Below are 15611 nucleotides of genomic sequence, written 5' to 3'. Positions count from 1 at the left end.
GAATCACACACTGCCCACTGTGTACAGGGGTGAATCACACACTGCCCACTGTCGCACTGTGTACAGGGGTGAATCACACACTGTCCACTGCCACACTGTGTACAGGGGTGAATCACACACTGCCCACTGTCACACTGTGTACAGGGGTGAATCACACACTGCCCACTGTCACACTGTGTACAGGGGTGAATCACACACCGCCCACTGTCACACTGTGTACAGGGGTGAATCACATACTGCCCACTGTCGTACTGTGTACAGGGGTGAATCACACACTACCCACTGTCACACTGTGTACAGGGGTGAATCACACACTGCCCACTGTCACACTGTGTACAGGGGTGAATCACACACTGCCCACTGTCACACTGTGTACAGGGGTGAATCACATACTGCCCACTGTCACACTGTTTACAGGGGTGAATCACACACTGCCCACTGTCACACTGTGTACAGGGGTGAATCACACACCGCCGACTGTCACACTGTGTACAGGGGTGAATCACACACTGCCCACTGTGTACAGGGGTGAATCACACACTGCCCACTGTCACACTGTGTACAGGGGTGAATCACACACCACCCACTGCCACACTGAGTACAGGGGAAATCTCACACTGCCCACTGTCACACTGTGTACAGGGGTGAATCACACACTGCCCACTGTGTACAGGGTGAATCACACACTACGCACTGTCACACTGTGTACAGGGGTGAATCACACACTGCCCACTGTCACACTGTGAACAGGGGTGAATCACACACTGCCCACTGTCACACTGTACAGGGGTGAATCACACACTGCCCACTGGCACACTGTGTACAGGGGTGAATCACACACTGCCCACTGTCACACTGTGTACAGGGGTGAATCACACACTGCCCACTGTCACACTGTATACAGGGGTGAATCACACACTGCCCACTGTCGTACTATGTACAGGGGTGAATCACACACCGCCCACTGTCACACTGTGTACAGGGGTGAATCACACACTGCCCACTGTCACACTGTGTACAGGGGTGAATCACACACCGCCCACTGTCACACTGCGTACAGGGTGAATCACACACTGCCCACTGTCATACTGTGTACAGGGGTGAATAACACACTGCCCACTGTCACACTGTGTACAGGGGTGAATCACACACCGCCCACTGTCACACTGTGTACAGGGTGAATCACACACTGCCCACTGTCGCACTGTGTACAGGTGTGAATCACACACTGCCCACTGTCACACTGTGTACAGGGGTGAATCACACACCGCCCACTGTCGCACTGTGTAGAGGGGTGAATCACACACTGCCCACTGTCGCACTGTGTACAGGGGTGAATCACACACTGCCTACTGTCACACTGTGTACTGGGGTGAATCACACACTGCCCACTGTCACACTGTGTACAGGGGGAATCACACACTGCCCACTTTCACACTGTGTACAGGGGTGAATCACACACTGCCCACTGTCGCACTGTGTAAAGGGGTGAATCACACACCGCCCACTGTCACACTGTGTACAGGGTTGAATCACAAACCACCCACTGTCACACTGTGAACAGGGGTGAGTCAAACACCGCCCACTGTCACACTGTGTACAGGGGTGAATCACACACTGCCCACTGTCACACTGTACAGGGGTGAATCACACACTGCCCACTGGCACACTGTGTACAGGGGTGAATCACACACTGCCCACTGTCAAACAGTGTACAGGGGTGAATCACACACTGCCCACTTTCACACTGTGTACAGGGGTGAGTCACACACTGCCCACTGTCGTGCTGTGTACAGGGGTGAATCACACACCGCCCACTGTCACACTGTGTACAGGGGTGAATCACACACTGCCCACTGTCACACTGTGTACAGGGGTGAATCACACACCGCCCACTGTCACACTGTGTACAGGGTGAATCACACACTGCCCACTGTCATACTGTGTACAGGGGTGAATCACACACTGCCCACTGTCACACTGTGTACAGGGTGAATCACACGCTGCCCACTGTCATACTGTGTACAGGGGTGAATCACACACTGCCCACTGTCACACTGTGTACAGGGGTGAATCACACACTGCCCACTGTTTACAGGGGTGAATCACACACTGCCCACTGTCGCACTGTGTACAGGGGTGAATCACGTACTGCCCACTGTCGTACTGTGTACAGGGGTGAATCACACACTGCCCACTGTCACACTGTGTACAGGGGTGAATCACACACTGCCCACTGTCACACTGTGTACAGGGGTGAATCACACACCGCCCACTGGCACACTGTGTACAGGGGTGAATCACATACTGCCCACTGTCGTACTGTGTACAGGGGTGAATCACACACTGCCCACTGTCACACTGTGTACAGGGGTGAATCACACACTGCCCACGGTCACACTATGTACAGGGGTGAATCACACACTGCCCACTGTCACACTGTGTACAGGGGTGAATCACATACTGCCCACTGTCACACTGTTTACAGGGGTGAATCACACGCTGCTCAATGTCACACTGTGTACAGGGGTGAATCACACACCGCCCACTGTCACACTGTGTACAGGGGTGAATCACACACTGCCCACTGTGTACAGGGGTGAATCACACACTGCCCACTGTCACACTGTGTACAGGGGTGAATCACACACCACCCACTGCCACACTGAGTACAGGGGAAATCTCACACTGCCCACTGTCACACTGTGTACAGGGGTGAATCACACACTGCCCACTGTCACACTGTGTACAGGGGTGAATCACACACTGCCCACTGTCGCACTGTGTACAGGGGTGAATCTCACATTGTCCACTGTCACACTGTGTACAGGAGTGAATCACACACTGCCCACTGTCACACTGTGTACAGGGGTGAATCACACACTGCCCACTGTCACACTGTGTACAGGGGTGAATCACACACTACCCACTGTCACACAGTGTACAGGGGTGAATAACACACTGCCCACTGTGTACAGGGTGAATCACACACTACGCACTGTCACACTGTGTACAGGGGTGAATCACACACTGCCCACTGTCACACTGTGAACAGGGGTGAATCACACACTGCCCACTGTCACACTGTACAGGGGTGAATCACACACTGCCCACTGGCACACTGTGTACAGGGGTGAATCACACACTGCCCACTGTCACACTGTGTACAGGGGTGAATCACACAATGCCCACTGTCACACTGTATACAGGGGTGAATCACACACTGCCCACTGTCGTACTATGTACAGGGGTGAATCACACACCGCCCACTGTCACACTGTGTACAGGGGTGAATCACACACTGCCCACTGTCACACTGTGTACAGGGGTGAATCACACACCGCCCACTGTCACACTGCGTACAGGGTGAATCACACACTGCCCACTGTCATACTGTGTACAGGGGTGAATAACACACTGCCCACTGTCATGCTGTGTACAGGGCTGAATCACACACCGCCCACTGTCACACTGTGTACAGGGTGAATAACACACTGCCCACTGTCATGCTGTGTACAGGGCTGAATCACACACTGCCCACTGTCACACTGTGTACAGGGGTGAATCACACACTGCCCACTGTGTACAGGGGTGAATCACACACTGCCCACTGTCGCACTGTGTACAGGGGTGAATCACACACTGTCCACTGCCACACTGTGTACAGGGGTGAATCACACACTGCCCACTGTCACACTGTGTAAAGGGGTGAATCACACACTGCCCACTGTCACGCTGTGTACAGGGGTGAATCACACACTGCCCACTGTCACACTGTGTACAGGGGAGAATCACACACCGCCCACTGTCACACTGTGTACAGGGGTGACTCACACACTGCCCACTGTCACACAGTGTACAGGGGTGAATCACACACTGTCCACTGTCACACTGTGTACAGGGGTGAATCACACACTGCCCACTGTGTACAGGGGTGAATCACACACAGCCCACTTTCACACTGTGTACAGGGGTGAATCACACACCACCCACTGCCACACTGTGTACAAGGGAAATCAAACACTGCCCACTGTCACACTGTGTACAGGGGTGAATCACACACTGCCCACTGTCACACTGTGTGCAGGGGGAATCACACACTGCCCACTGTCACACTGCGTACAGGGGTGAATCACACACTGCCCACTGTCGCACTGTGTACAGGGGTGAATCACACACCGCCCACTGTCACACTGTGTACAGGGGTGAATCACACACCGCCCACTGTCGCACTGTGTAGAGGTGTGAATCACACACTGCCCACTGTCGCACTGTGTACAGGGGTGAATCACACACTGCCCACTGTCACACTGTGTACTGGGGTGAATCACACACTGCCCACTGTCACACTGTGTACAGGGGGAATCACACACTGCCCACTGTCACACTGTGTACAGGGGTGAATCACACACTGCCCACTGTCGCACTGTGTAAAGGGGTGAATCACACACTGCCCACTGTCACACTGTGTACAGGGGTGAATCACACACCACCCACTGTCACACTGTGAACAGGGGTGAGTCAAACACCGCCCACTGTCACACTGTGTACAGGGGTGAATCACACACTGCCCACTGTCACACTGTGTAAAGGGGTGAATCACACACTGCCCACTGTCACGCTGTGTACAGGGGTGAATCACACACTGCCCACTGTCACACTGTGTACAGGGGAGAATCACACACCGCCCACTGTCACACTGTGTACAGGGGTGACTCACACACTGCCCACTGTCACACTGTGTACAGGGGTGAATCACACACTGTCCACTGTCACACTGTGTACAGGGGTGAATCACACACTGCCCACTGTCGCACTGTGTAAAGGGGTGAATCACACACCGCCCACTGTCACACTGTGTACAGGGGTGAATCACACACTGCCCACTGTCACACTGTACAGGGGTGAATCACACACTGCCCACTGGCACACTGTGTACAGAGGTGAATCACACACTGCCCACTGTCAAACTGTGTACAGGGGTGAATCACACACTGCCCACTTTCACACTGTGTACAGGGGTGAGTCACACACTGCCCACTGTCGTACTGTGTACAGGGGTGAATCACACACCGCCCACTGTCACATTGTGTACAGGGGTGAATCACACACTGCCCACTGTCACACTGTGTACAGGGGTGAATCAAACACCGCCCACTGTCGTACTGTGTACAGGGGTGAATCACACACCGCCCACTGTCACATTGTGTACAGGGGTGAATCACACACTGCCCACTGTCACACTGTGTACAGGGGTGAATCAAACACCGCCCACTGTCACACTGTGTACAGGGGTGAATCACACACTGCCCACTGTCATACTGTGTACAGGGGTGAATCACACACTGCCCACTGTCACACTGTGTACAGGGGTGAATCACACACCGCCCACTGTCACACTGTGTACAGGGTGAATCACACACTGCCCACTGTCATACTGTGTACAGGGGTGAATCACACACTGCCCACTGTCACACTGTGTACAGGGGTGAATCACACACTGCCCACTGTGTACAGGGGTGAATCACACACTGCCCACTGTCACACTGTGTACAGGGGTGAATCACACACCGCCCACTGTCACACTGTGTACAGGGGTGAATCACATACTGCCCACTGTCGTACTGTGTACAGGGGTGAATCACACACTGCTCACTGTCACACTGTGTACAGGGGTGAATCACACACTGCCCACGGTCACACTGTGTACAGGGGTGAATCACACACTGCCCACTGTCACACTGTGTACAGGGGTGAATCACATACTGCCCACTGTCACACTGTTTACAGGGGTGAATCACACACTGCCCACTGTCACACTGTGTACAGAGGTGAATCACACACCGCCCACTGTCACACTGTGCACAGCGGTGAATCACACACTGCCCACTGTGTACAGGGGTGAATCACACACTGCCCACTGTCGCACTGTGTACAGGGGTGAATCACACACCACCCACTGCCACACTGTGTACAGGGAAATCACACACTGCCCACTGTCACACTGTGTACAGGTGTGAATCACACACTGCCCACTGTCACACTGTGTACAGGGGTGAATCACACACTGCCCACTGTCGCACTGTGTACAGGGGTGAATCACACACTGTCCACTGTCACACTGTGTACAGGGGTGAATCACACACTGCCCACTGTCACACAGTGTACAGGGGTGAATCACACACTGCCCACTGTCACACTGTGTACAGGGGTGAATCACACACTGCCCACTGTCACACAGTGTACAGCGGTGAATCACACACTGCCCACTGTGTACAGGGTGAGTCACACACTGCCCACTGTCACACTGTGTACAGGGGTGAATCACACACTGCCCACTGTCGCACTGTGTACAGGGGTGAATCACACACTGTCCACTGCCACACTGTGTACAGGGGTGAATCACACACTGCCCACTGTCACACTGTGTTCAGGGGTCTATCACACACTGCCCACTGTCACACTGTGTACACGGGTGAATCACACACTGCCCACTGTCACACTGTGTACAGGGGTGAATCACACACTGCCCACTGTGTACAGGGTGAATCACACACTACCCACTGTCACACTGTGTAGAGGGGTGAATCACACACTGCCCACTGTCACACTGTGAACAGGGGTGAATCACACATTGCCCACTGTCACACTGTGTAAAGCGGTGAATCACACACCGCCCACTGTCACACTGTGTACAGGGGTGAATCACACACTGCCCACTGTCACACTGTGTACAGGGGTGAATCACACACTGCCCACTGTCGCACTGTGTAAAGGGGTGAATCACACACCGCCCACTGTCACACTGTGTACAGCGGTGAATCACACACTACCCACGGTCACACTGTGAACAAGGGTGAGTCACACACCGCCCACTGTCACACTGTGTACAGGGGTGAATCACACACTGCCCACTGTCACACTGTACAGGGGTGAATCACACACTGCCCACTGGCACACTGTGAACAGGGGTGAATCACACACTGCCCACTGTCACACTGTGTACAGGGGTGAATCACACACTGCCCACTGTCACACTGTGTACTGGAGTGAATCACACACTGCCCACTGTCGTACTGTGTACAGGGGTGAATCACACACCGCCCACTGTCACACTGTGTACAGGGTGAATGACACACTGCCCACTGTCATACTGTGTACAGGGGTGAATCACACACCGCCCACTGTCACACTGTGTACAGGGGTGAATCACACACTGCCCACTGTCACACTGTACAGGGGTGAATCACACACTGCCCACTGTCACACTGTGTACTGGGGTGAATCACACACTGCCCACTGTTACACTGTTAACAGGGGTGAATCACACACTGCCCACTGTCACACTGTGTACAGGGGTGAATCACACACTGCCCACTGTCGCACTGTGTACAGGGGTGAATCACACACTGTCCACTGCCACACTATGTACAGGGGTGAATCACACACCGCCCACTGTCACACTGTGTACAGGGTGAATCACACACTGCCCACTGTCATACTGTGTACAGGGGTGAATCACACACTGCCCACTGTCACACTGTGTACAGGGGTGAATCACACACCGCCCACTGTCACACTGTGTACAGGGTGAATCACACACTGCCCACTGTCATACTGTGTACAGGGCTGAATCACACACTGCCCACTGTCACACTGTGTACAGGGGTGAATCACACACTGCCCACTGTGTACAGGGGTGAATCACACACTGCCCACTGTCGCACTGTGTACAGGGGTGAATCACACACTGTCCACTGCCACACTGTGTACAGGGGTGAATCACACACTGCCCACTGTCACACTGTGTACAGGGGTGAATCACACACTGCCCACTGTCACACTGTGTACAGGGGTGAATCACACACCGCCCACTGTCACACTGTGTACTGGGGTGAATCACATACTGCCCACTGTCGTTCTGTGTACAGGGGTGAATCACACACTGCCCACTGTCACACTGTGTACAGGGGTGAATCACACACTGCCCACGGTCACACTGTGTACAGGGGTGAATCACACACTGCCCACTGTCACACGGTGTACAGGGGTGAATCACATACTGCCCACTGTCACACTGTTTACAGGGGTGAATCACACACTGCCCACTGTCACACTGTGTACAGGGGTGAATCACACACCGCCCACTGTCACACTGTGTACAGGGGTGAATCACACACTGCCCACTGTCACACTGTGTTCAGGGGTGAATCACACACCGCCCACTGTCACACTGTGTACAGGGGTGAATCACACACTGCCCACTGTGTACAGGGGTGAATCACACACTGCCCACTGTCACACTGTGTACAGGGCTGAATCACACACCTCCCACTGCCACACTGTGTACAGGGGAAATCACACACTGCCCACTGTCGCACTGTGTACAGGGGTGAATCATACACTGCCCACTGTCACACTGTGTACTGGGGTGAATCACACACTGCCCACTATCACACTGTGTACAGGGGGAATCACACACTGCCCACTGTCACACTGTGTACAGGGGTGAATCACACACTGCCCACTGTCGCACTGTGTAAAGGGGTGAATCACACACCGCCCACTGTCACACTGTGTACAGGGGTGAATCACACACCACCCACTGTCACACTGTGAACAGGGGTGAATCACACACCGCCCACTGTCACACTGTTTACAGGGGTGAGTCACACACTGCCCACTGTCACACTGTGTACAGGGGTGAATCACACACTGCCCACTGTCGCACTGTGTACAGGGGTGAATCACACACTGTCCACTGCCACACTGTGTACAGAGGTGAATCACACACTGCCCACTGTCACACTGTGTTCAGGGGTCTATCACACACTGCCCACTGTCACACTGTGTACACGGGTGAATCACACACTGCCCACTGTCACACTGTGTACAGGGGTGAATCACACACTGCCCACTGTGTACAGGGTGAATCACACACTACCCACTGTCACACTGTGTACAGGGGTGAATCACACACTGTCCACTGCCACACTGTGTACAGGGGTGAATCACACACTGCCCACTGTGTACAGGGTGAATCACACACTGCCCACTGTCGCACTGTGAACAGGGGTGAATCACACATTGCCCACTGTCACACTGTGTAAAGCGGTGAATCACACACCGCCCACTGTCACACTGTGTACAGGGGTGAATCACACACTGCCCACTGTCACACTGTGTACAGGGGTGAATCACACACTGCCCACTGTCGCACTGTGTAAAGGGGTGAATCACACACCGCCCACTGTCACACTGTGTACAGCGGTGAATCACACACTACCCACTGTCACACTGTGAACAAGGGTGAGTCACACACCGCCCACTGTCACACTGTGTACAGGGGTGAATCACACACTGCCCACTGTCACACTGTACAGGGGTGAATCACACACTGCCCACTGGCACACTGTGAACAGGGGTCAATCACACACTGCCCACTGTCACACTGTGTACAGGGGTGAATCACACACTGCCCACTGTCACACTGTGTACTGGAGTGAATCACACACTGCCCACTGTCGTACTGTGTACAGGGGTGAATCACACACCGCCCACTGTCACACTGTGTACAGGGTGAATGACACACTGCCCACTGTCATACTGTGTACAGGGGTGAATCACACACCGCCCACTGTCACACTGTGTACAGGGGTGAATCACACACTGCCCACTGTCACACTGTACAGGGGTGAATCACACACTGCCCACTGTCACACTGTGTACAGGGGTGAATCACACACTGCCCACTGTTACACTGTTAACAGGGGTGAATCACACACTGCCCACTGTCACACTGTGTACAGGGGTGAATCACACACTGCCCACTGTCGCACTGTGTACAGGGGTGAATCACACACTGTCCACTGCCACACTATGTACAGGGGTGAATCACACACCGCCCACTGTCACACTGTGTACAGGGTGAATCACACACTGCCCACTGTCATACTGTGTACAGGGGTGAATCACACACTGCCCACTGTCACACTGTGTACAGGGGTGAATCACACACCGCCCACTGTCACACTTTGTACAGGGTGAATCACACACTACCCACTGTCATACTGTGTACAGGGCTGAATCACACACTGCCCACTGTCACACTGTGTACAGGGGTGAATCACACACTGCCCACTGTGTACAGGGGTGAATCACACACTGCCCACTGTCGCACTGTGTACAGGGGTGAATCACACACTGTCCACTGCCACACTGTGTACAGGGGTGAATCACACACTGCCCACTGTCACTCTGTGTACAGGGGTGAATCACACACTGCCCACTGTCACACTGTGTACAGGGGTGAATCACACACCGCCCACTGTCACACTGTGTACTGGGGTGAATCACATACTGCCCACTGTCGTTCTGTGTACAGGGGTGAATCACACACTGCCCACTGTCACACTGTGTACAGGGGTGAATCACACACTGCCCACGGTCACACTGTGTACAGGGGTGAATCACACACTGCCCACTGTCACACTGTGTACAGGGGTGAATCACATACTGCCCACTGTCACACTGTTTACAGGGGTGAATCACACACTGCCCACTGTCACACTGTGTACAGGGGTGAATCACACACCGCCCACTGTCACACTGTGTACAGGGGTGAATCACACACTGCCCACTGTCACACTGTGTTCAGGGGTGAATCACACACCGCCCACTGTCACACTGTGTACAGGGGTGAATCACACACTGCCCACTGTGTACAGGGGTGAATCACACACTGCCCACTGTCACACTGTGTACAGGGCTGAATCACACACCTCCCACTGCCACACTGTGTACAGGGGAAATCACACACTGCCCACTGTCGCACTGTGTACAGGGGTGAATCATACACTGCCCACTGTCACACTGTGTACTGGGGTGAATCACACACTGCCCACTATCACACTGTGTACAGGGGGAATCACACACTGCCCACTGTCACACTGTGTACAGGGGTGAATCACACACTGCCCACTGTCGCACTGTGTAAAGGGGTGAATCACACACCGCCCACTGTCACACTGTGTACAGGGGTGAATCACACACCACCCACTGTCACACTGTGAACAGGGGTGAATCACACACCGCCCACTGTCACACTGTTTACAGGGGTGAATCACACACTGCCCACTGTCACACTGTACAGGGGTGAATCACACACTGCCCACTGGAACACTGTGTACAGGGGTGAATCACACACTGCCCACTGTCACACTGTGTACAGGGGTGAATCACACACTGTCGCACTGTCACACTGTGTACAGGGGTGAATCACACACTGCCCACTGTCGCACTGTGTACAGGGGTGAATCACACACTGCCCACTGTCACACTGTGTACAGGGGTGAATCACACACTGCCCACTGTCACACTGTGTACAGGGGTGAATCACACACTGCCCACTGTCACACTGTGTACAGGGGTGAATCACACACTGCCCACTGTCACACTGTGTACAGGGTAAATCACACACTGCCCACTGTCACACTGTGTACAGGGGTGAATCACACACTGCCCACTGTCACACTGTGTACAGGGGTGAATCACACACTGCCCACTGTCACACTGTGTACAGGGGTGAATCACACACCGCCCACTGTCACACTGTGTACTGGGGTGAATCACATACTGCCCACTGTCGTTCTGTGTACAGGGGTGAATCACACACTGCCCACTGTCACACTGTGTACAGGGGTGAATCACACACTGCCCACGGTCACACTGTGTACAGGGGTGAATCACACACTGCCCACTGTCACACTGTGTACAGGGGTGAATCACATACTGCCCACTGTCACACTGTTTACAGGGGTGAATCACACACTGCCCACTGTCACACTGTGTACAGGGGTGAATCACACACCGCCCACTGTCACACTGTGTACAGGGGTGAATCACACACTGCCCACTGTCACACTGTGTTCAGGGGTGAATCACACACCGCCCACTGTCACACTGTGTACAGGGGTGAATCACACACTGCCCACTGTGTACAGGGGTGAATCACACACTGCCCACTGTCACACTGTGTACAGGGCTGAATCACACACCTCCCACTGCCACACTGTGTACAGGGGAAATCACACACTGCCCACTGTCGCACTGTGTACAGGGGTGAATCATACACTGCCCACTGTCACACTGTGTACTGGGGTGAATCACACACTGCCCACTATCACACTGTGTACAGGGGGAATCACACACTGCCCACTGTCACACTGTGTACAGGGGTGAATCACACACTGCCCACTGTCGCACTGTGTAAAGGGGTGAATCACACACCGCCCACTGTCACACTGTGTACAGGGGTGAATCACACACCACCCACTGTCACACTGTGAACAGGGGTGAATCACACACCGCCCACTGTCACACTGTTTACAGGGGTGAATCACACACTGCCCACTGTCACACTGTACAGGGGTGAATCACACACTGCCCACTGGAACACTGTGTACAGGGGTGAATCACACACTGCCCACTGTCACACTGTGTACAGGGGTGAATCACACACTGTCGCACTGTCACACTGTGTACAGGGGTGAATCACACACTGCCCACTGTCGCACTGTGTACAGGGGTGAATCACACACTGCCCACTGTCACACTGTGTACAGGGGTGAATCACACACTGCCCACTGTCACACTGTGTACAGGGGTGAATCACACACTGCCCACTGTCACACTGTGTACAGGGGTGAATCACACACTGCCCACTGTCACACTGTGTACAGGGTAAATCACACACTGCTCACTGTCACACTGTGTACAGGGGTGAATCACACACCGCCCACTGTCACACTGTGTACAGGAGTATAGTGATCCCACAAAGTGACAACACTTGTGGTTCAATGTTCCCAGGACATGTCCTGACTTTAGAATTTTCAGAAGGCCCCAGTTCATGGATCGAGGAGAAAGTCGGCCATTTATAATTTTCCAGCTGCCTGGTGCTGGTTCTGAGATGGTTCGTATCCACTGGCATTTCCCTAAGGGGCAATGAACTTCCAGAAAGAATGTAAGATGTTTGTGTGACTGAAAGTGACTCCAAGGGCTTTGTCCTCAGTCCCATCAGTAATGGTGCAGTGACCTGAACATCCAGCCAGGGCTGGACAGAGTGACTGAGACATGCTCACCCAAATTTTAACACCACCTGACTATGAAACTGAGGCATGGTTGGCTAAAATGACAATAATGTAAGAGTTAATATAATGTGAAGTTAATTCCTTGTCTAATATTTGTTTAAACTCAATCCTTTAATCTGTTTTCTGAATATGTCTCATGGCGAGTCCTAATGTGGAGTTGGTCCAGTCTTGGTCACTTCACCTGTATGACCCCTGTAAACTGAACAAAGCATTTGGGGCACAGATGCAGGAAATTCAAACTTTTACACAAGAAACACAACATGCTAAACTTTTATAAAACACTGGCTGGGTTTCAGCTGTGTTCAATTCTGGGCACCACCCTATCGGAAGGATGTTAAGGTCTTGGAGAAGGTGCAAAATGATTTTACTAAAACTGTACCAAAAATGAGAGATGTGGGCAGACTGGAGAAGTTCAGATTCTTCTCCTTATAGAGCGGAGAAGCTTAAGATGAAATTCAATGGACCTGTTCAAAATCAGGAAGGATTTTGATAGAGTAAATCTGGAGAAACTCCCTATTTGCAGTGACAGGAGGGTCAGTAACCAGAGGGACAGATTTAAAGAGCCTGGGGCAATATGAGGAAACAGTTTTTAAAAAGTGAGCCGCTGTGATCTGGAACGTGCTGCATGAAAGGGCGGTGGAAGTAGATTCAATTCTAACTTTTAAAAGGGTTAATTGGATAAATACTTAAAGGGAAAGGTTTTCAGGACTATGTGGAAAGAGCAGTGGGAATGGGACTAATTGGAAACTCTTTCAAAGAGCCAGCATGCTCACGATGGGCCGAATGGATGCCTTCTGCTCTGTACTATTCTATGGTTCTAAATCTGGCTGTAAACTCTGAACATGCAGAAGCTCTGGGCAGCAGAAAGTTGTGTTTAGAGGTTCTCCGGCCTTGGCTGTTTGCCAGTGGTCATCGGGAGCATGATCCAGGAGCACTTGGTACAATGTTTACATTTCCCATTCCGTGATGTGCCAGCACAGATTCCCATCACTGCTGTTTGAAATAACTTAGGAAGCTCAGAGTGGGAAAGGAAGCTCCTGCAATTGACGCGACTGAGGGTCACAGGCAGAATCAGGAGCCAAGAGGAAGTTCAAGGATGGACAAGGTCTGGCAATTCATATAAATCAAGCATTTTGTTAAACTAGAGACAGAACTATAATCCAACACAAAATGTCTCCTGGTCAGATAGTGTAGGATGGCCGTGAGTCACATTAAAGTCTTTATTATGCACAGCTCCATACAATCAGGAGGCTGGAAGTGCTATTTAATCAGTTTAGACCTGCAGAGTGAGACATCGCCAGTGAACTCATGCGGTTGGTAGGGTTTAAGCTAACTTGGCAAGGGAATGGGATGAAACATTAATGAGGAGGTACAAAAGGCACAGAGGACTAGGAGAGGCAAGAGTAAAGAATTGTTCAGAAATAAGAGAGATCAAACAGGTTGGAAAATGCGAGACCCAATAAGAGACGGTATTGAAGTACAAATGTGTAAATACACAAAGTGTGGTAAATAAGGCTGGTGAGTCGGAAGTACATGTCACATATGTAACTATGATATCGCAGCAATATAGAGATCTGGTTCAAAAAAGGATTAGGACTGCGAACTTTGTGGCTTCAAGAAATTGAGGCATGGTAGTGAAGGGCAGAAAGGGCTGTTGGTGGCATTAGTATTGATCAGAACAATTATTCTAGCTCTGGAGAGGGGTGATGCAATTGGGGGGCCAAAGACCGAGAGCGGAATCTTCTGGAGGCAACGAGGATCTCGGCTGTTGGCTGGACAGCCAGCAAGAGCCCGGAACATGTCGCCTCTTTTAGGGAAGGCCCATTGCATCTTGTTCCACTCAGGCACTCGACAGGCCAGCACTGGGCCTTCTCCCGGGATCAAAGACTTCCCTGGGTGGAATCTCACCCATCAACAGCTGCCGGCCAATCAGAGGCTGATTGAGAGAATTCAGTGGTGTAGAGGGATCTGGGTGTCCTGGTACATGAATCATATAAGGTTAGTGTGCGGGAACAGCAAGTGATTAGGAAGGGAGAGGGGATGTTGGCGTTCATTGCAAGAGGAATGGAATATAAAAATGCAAAGTTTTACTGCAGCTGTATGGGGCCTTGGTGAGACCACATCTGGAATAGTGTGTACAGTTTTAGCCTCCTTATTTTAAAAAAGATACAATTGCTTTGAAGCAGTTCAGAGAAGGTTCAATTGACTCATTCCCGGGATGAAGGGCTTATCCTATGAAGAAAGGTTGAACAGGTTGGGCCTATACCCATTGGGGTTTAGGAGAATGAGAGGTGATCTTATTGAAACATATGAGATCCTGAGGGGAGTTGATAGGGTGGATAGTGGGAGGATGTTTCCTCTTGTGGGAGAGACTAGAACCAGCGGACACAGTTTAAGAATGAGGTGTACCGAGAATTTTTTTTTCTCTCAGAGGGTCATTAGTCTGTGGGATTTGCTTCCTCA

Source organism: Cetorhinus maximus, unplaced genomic scaffold, assembly GCF_964194155.1.
Source record: "Cetorhinus maximus unplaced genomic scaffold, sCetMax3.hap1.1 HAP1_SCAFFOLD_214, whole genome shotgun sequence".
Taxonomy (NCBI): Eukaryota; Metazoa; Chordata; class Chondrichthyes; order Lamniformes; family Cetorhinidae; genus Cetorhinus; species Cetorhinus maximus.
Note: the sequence above shows the minus strand (reverse complement) of the source record.